The sequence below is a fragment of the Rhineura floridana genome, chromosome 1 (assembly GCF_030035675.1).
Source record: "Rhineura floridana isolate rRhiFlo1 chromosome 1, rRhiFlo1.hap2, whole genome shotgun sequence".
NCBI classification, from domain to species: domain Eukaryota; kingdom Metazoa; phylum Chordata; class Lepidosauria; order Squamata; family Rhineuridae; genus Rhineura; species Rhineura floridana.
The window spans coordinates 148,343,174-148,348,837 of NC_084480.1; the positions used below are offsets into that span (position 1 = coordinate 148,343,174).

A 5,664-nucleotide genomic window follows, 5' to 3' on the forward strand; every position below is an offset into this window, starting at 1 on the left:
TGAGACGCTTTGGATACTTTTCATTTTTTTGAAAAAATCCTGACATGCGGGTCACAGTTTTTGCCTTCTTTTCCTCTCCTGAGCGGCACTCAGGTTTCTGCAGCTTGTTCAGAATCTAGAGCAGGGAAACAGGTTCCGCAAACTTTTTCTGCCCTTTCGGATCTCGGGCATCATATGACGCAAGTTTGAGACGCTTTGGATACCTTTCATTTTTTTGAAAAAATCCTGACCCGCGGGTCACAGTTTTTGCCTTCTTTTTCTCTCCTGAGCTGCACTCAGGTTTCTGCAGCTTGTTCAGAATCTAGAGCAGGGAAACAGGTTCCGCAAACTTTTTCTGCCCTTTCGCATTTTGGGGATCATATGACGCGAGTTTGAGACGCTTTGGATACTTTTCATTTGTTTGAAAAAATCCTGACCCGCGGGTCACAGTTTTTGCCTTTTTTTTTTCTCCTGAGCTGCACTCAGGTTTCTGCAGCTTGTTCAGAATCTAGAGCAGGGAAACAGGTTCCGCAAACTTTTTCTGCCCTTTTGGATCTCAGGCATCATATGACGCGAGTTTGAGACATTTTGGATACTTTTCATTTTTTTGAAAAAATCCTGACATGCGGGTCACAGTTTTTGCCTTCTTTTCCTCTCCTGAGCTGCACTCAGGTTTCTGCAGCTTGTTCAGAATCTAGAGCAGGGAAACAGGTTCCGCAAACTTTTTCTGCCCTTTCGGATCTCGGGCATCATATGACGCGAGTTTGAGACACTTTGGATACTTTTCATTTTTTTGAAAAAATCCTGACATGCGGGTCACAGTTTTTGCCTTCTTTTTCTCTCCTGAGCTGCACTCAGGTTTCTGCAGCTTGTTCAGAATCTAGAGCAGGGAAACAGGTTCCGCAAACTTTTTCTGCCCTTTCAGATCTCGGGCATCATATGACGCGAGTTTGAGACGCTTTGGATACTTTTCATTTGTTTGAAAAAATCCTGACATGCGGGTCACAGTTTTTGCCTTCTTTTCCTCTCCTGAGCTGCACTCAGGTTTCTGCAGCTTGTTCAGAATCTAGAGCAGGGAAACAGGTTCCGCAAACTTTTTCTGCCCTTTCGGATCTCGGGCATCATATGACGCGAGTTTGACACGCTTTGGATACTTTTCATTTTTTTGAAAAAATCCTGACCCGCGGGTCACAGTTTTTGCCTTCTTTTTCTCTCCTGAGCTGCACTGAGGTTTCTGCAGCTTGTTCAGAATCTAGAGCAGGGAAACAGGTTCCGCAAACTTTTTCTGCCCTTTCGGATCTCGGGCATCATATGACGCGAGTTTGAGACGCTTTGGATACTTTTCATTTTTTTGAAAAAATCCTGACATGCGGGTCACAGTTTTTGCCTTCTTTTCCTCTCCTGAGCTGCACTCAGGTTTCTGCAGCTTGTTCAGAATCTAGAGCAGGGAAACAGGTTCCGCAAACTTTTTCTGCCCTTTTGGATCTCGGGCATCATATGACGCGAGTTTGAGACGCTTTGGATACTTTTCATTTTTTTGAAAAAATCCTGACCCGCGGGTCACAGTTTTTGCCTTCTTTTTCTCTCCTGAGCTGCACTGAGGTTTCTGCAGCTTGTTCAGAATCTAGAGCAGGGAAACAGGTTCCGCAAACATTTTCTGCCCTTTTGGATCTCGGGCATCATATGAAGCGAGTTTGAGACGCTTTGGATACTTTTCATTTTTTTGAAAAAATCGTGACCCGCGGGTCACAGTTTTTGCCTTCTTTTTCTCTCCTGAGCTGCACTGAGGTTTCTGCAGCTTGTTCAGAATCTAGAGCAGGGAAACAGGTTCCGCAAACTTTTTCTGCCCTTTTGGATCTCGGGCATCATAGAAGCTGAATGTTGGAAGATTCAGGACAGACAAAAGGAAGTACTTCTTTACTCAGCGCATAATTAAACTATGGAATTTGCTCCCACAAGATGCAGTAATGGCCACCAGCTTGGATGGCTTTAAAAGAAGATTAGACAAATTCATGGGGGACAGGGCTATCAATGGCTACTAGCTGTGATGGCTGTGCTCTGCCACCCTAGTCAGAGGCAGCATGCTTCTGAAAACCAGTTGCCGGAAGCCTCAGGAGGGGAGAGTGTTCTTGCACTCGGGTCCTGCTTGCGGGCTTTCCCCAGGCACCTGGTAGGCCACTGTGAGAACAGGATGCTGGACTAGATGGGCCACTGGCCTGATCCAGCAGGCTCTTCTTATGTTCTTATGTTCCTTGCGAAAAACACCCAGTGGCAGGGGGAATGGGTATTGGAGAAGAGTGGGGAGGAACACTTGCTATATTAGCCAGTTTTCTCCTGAGACTCTGCCTTTTCTAAATTTCTAAAGGTCATTGAGTGAGTGGTGGCCAACCAGTTGTCAGCACACTTGGATGAAATGGATTATTTGGATCCATACCAATCGGGTTTCAGGACTGGTTACGGAACTGAAACAGCCTTGGTCGCTCTGGTTGTTGATTTGAGGAGGGCATTAGATAGGGGAGAATCCACCTTTCTTGTCCTCCTCGATCTCTCAGCGGCTTTTGATACTGTCGACCACAGTATCCTTCTGCTTCGCCTGGAGGGATTGGGAATTGGAGGCACTGTATTACAGTGGTTCCATTCCTTTCTCTCCGAGAGGTACCAACAGGTAGCGTTGGGGGAGGAGGTATCAGACCCTTGGCCTCTCAATTGTGGTGTGCCACAGGGCTCTATCCTCTCTCCCATGCTATTTAACATCTATATGAAGCCGCTGGGAGCAATCATCAGGAGATTTGGGCTGCAGTGTCATCAATATGCGGATGACACTCAGCTCTATCTCTCATTTAAATCTTTACCAGAGTTGGCTGTGGAGACCTTGTCCAACTGCCTGGAATCCGTGAGTGGATGGATGGGAAGGAACAAGCTGAAGTTGAACCCTGATAAAACCGAGGTACTACTTGTGGGGGACAAGAGAAGGTTGGGTGACATTGACCTGAAGTTCAATGGGGTGAGTTTACCCCTAAAGGACCAGGTCCGCAGCCTTGGGGTTGTGCTTGATTCCAGGCTGTCCATGGAGGCTCAGATTTCGGCAGTGAGCCGGGCAGCCTGGTACCAACCACACCTCATACGAAGGCTGCAACCCTACCTTCCTGTTCATCAGCTCCCACTGGTGGTACACGCCCTGATCACCTCTCGTTTGGACTACTGTAATGCGCTCTACGTGGGGTTACCCTTGAAAACGGTCCGGAAATTACAACTGATACAAAATGCGGCGGCTCGACTACTTACGAATAGTCGCCGCCAAGATCACATCACACCAGTGTTGTTTGACCTACACTGGCTTCCAGTTGTTTTCCGAGCCCAATTCAAGGTGTTGGTATTGACCTTTAAATCCCTATACGGTTTCAGCCCAGTTTATCTCACGGAGCGCCTTCAACGCCACCAATTATGCTGCCCGACAAGATCGGCCACACAGGGCCTTCTCTCAATCCCGCCAACAAAAACAGCCAGATTGGCGGGTACAAGAGAGAGGGCATTCTCAGTGGCGGCCCCCACTCTTTGGAACTCCCTCCCACAAGATCTCCGGCATGCCTCTTTCTTAAATGTATTTTGGAAAGCCTTAAAGACCTGGCTTTTTCAGCAGGCCTTCGGGGTATCCGGGGAGGGTTAATCGATATAATTGTAATGCATCCTACCCAGTTTTAATATTGTTGTTGCAGATCTTTTGTTTTTATTGTATTACTGTATTTTATTAATTGTATTTTAATAATTTTGTAAGTCGCCTAGAGTGGCCATTGGCGAGATAGGCAACGAAGAAATTAAATTTATTATTATTATTATTATTATTATTATTATCTATATGTATTTGGCTTGGCCTCTGAAGAACTTCTCAGTATCAACTTTGTCCCCTCCCCCCATGGGCCAAGGGCAAGGAAGATTATAAAGGGTTCATATGTAACTCTGTCCAAATGCTAAATATGCTTGTGCTTGTTTCCTTGTAATCTAGCTAAAGGAGAACTGGAACAGTCTGCTTACAAAGACAGTACTTGTGAATGAAACTTCAAGCTACTGTGCAAAGAATTGTGACATCATTATCATGGCTTAAATCTGCAGTCCTAACACTGGAGATAGTGGGGAAGATGAACCAAAGGTGATTGATGTGTCTTGGGCAACACCCTGCCAGATTTCCACCAGCAAGGCAGAAGAGCTTGCTTGTGATCCTTTTACTTTTCTTTAAATCAGTTCTTTAAACCATTATTTAAGCCGTTGGAAACAATATGAGGGTAATCATCAGCTCGGGGCTGGCGTAGTTTCCTCCATGGTTTGGGGATCCTTTGGACCCAAGCCTTCTCCTGGTCCACCCCCAATGTGTCCCCAGTACACACCCCTTTCAGCCCCAACAATAACTGAACTTGGATACCAGTAATGCAAGGGCCGTAGACATTTCCACAGTGACAGAAAGAGAAAACCCAAGAGGTTGAAGCTCTCCCTTGCCCTCAGAGTGGGAGACCCTATGGCCTCTGAGACACTCTCCCAGAGACCACTGGACTGCAGGCCCTGTCTGTTGTATTAACATTTCTCATATTTGTAGTAGGAGAAACAATTAGCGAGATGGACCCCAAATATCTAACGATATTGTGCAAAATTCCACAAGAGTTAAGATGCCATTTAGAAATTTTGTTTCTACTTGCTTTTCTGCGTTTGCATTTACAAAGGAACGATTTCGTATGCCTGGGTGCACATTCTGGACTTGGAAAAGTGGCGCTCTTCCTCAGGATGGTGAAGAAGATCCTAAAAGCTGGTTTTGGAAAGACAGACGATTGTTGTTTTATCTAACGTCTGCCTTTACTGTAAGCAAGGTTCTAGAGAGGTGAACAAGTTGTAATATGAAATCTATAATGTTATAACCATTTGTGGACTAGTTGTGTTACCTGAATTGTGAATCATGGGACTCAAGGAGGAGGAAACCAGCAACAATGAGCAAATGCTTGATGACAAGTCTATGGGCATCAGTGTAAGGATGTCGTTTTCTGCAATACTAGATTTGAGCTGTGAACCTGAGCCTGCTTGTGGGTTTCCCATATGCATCTGATTGGCCACTGTGAGAATAAGATACTGTACTCACAAATGCTGGACTACTAGACAGGCCCTTGGCCTGATCCAGCAGCGCTCGTCTTATATTCTTATCCTTACACTGATACTTGCATATAAATAAGAGTATTTTGAAAAGCAGCTTCATAAGCCTGTCTATTATTTTGACAATATACCATCTATCTTCTAACAGGAGATTTACCAGACTCTAATAAATCTGTTTCACAGTGAATTCTGGAGAAATCCTACCCTGCTCCTAATGAAAATTGCTGGAATTTGAGAGATCCTGCCTTTGTTGTACATTGCAAGGCAAAGATGCCTGCCTCAATTTTTTAAATTTTTTAAATTTATTGATTGAATTTATATCCCACCCTTCCAAAGGAGTCCAGTTCCTTCAAACCAGTTCTGGCATGCTGTCCTGACAGCTGGTATAGTACGACTTCCAGAGCAATGCAACTAGTGAGTTGCCTGGCAGAGACTGTTTTATTATCAGCGTGTGCATTCAGAACAGCACAAACAGTACAAAGTTTACTGGAAAGTTAAGCTTTAATCTCTTGCAGTAATTTGTTAAACTTGTAATATTCCCCTTCACCCAAA

At 44.9% G+C, this 5,664-nt stretch overlaps 1 long non-coding RNA gene across 1 annotated transcript in view; it reads left to right on the top strand.

The window, feature by feature from the left end:
* Positions 1-4,815, top strand: part of LOC133383566 (uncharacterized) — a 49,980-nt gene extending 45,165 nt beyond the window's left edge. The window contains exons 2-3 of the long non-coding RNA XR_009762341.1: positions 3,983-4,126; positions 4,692-4,815. This is a non-coding gene — a long non-coding RNA (uncharacterized LOC133383566). The remainder of the gene's footprint in view (positions 1-3,982; positions 4,127-4,691) is intronic.
* The last annotated feature ends 849 nt before the right edge of the window (positions 4,816-5,664 follow it).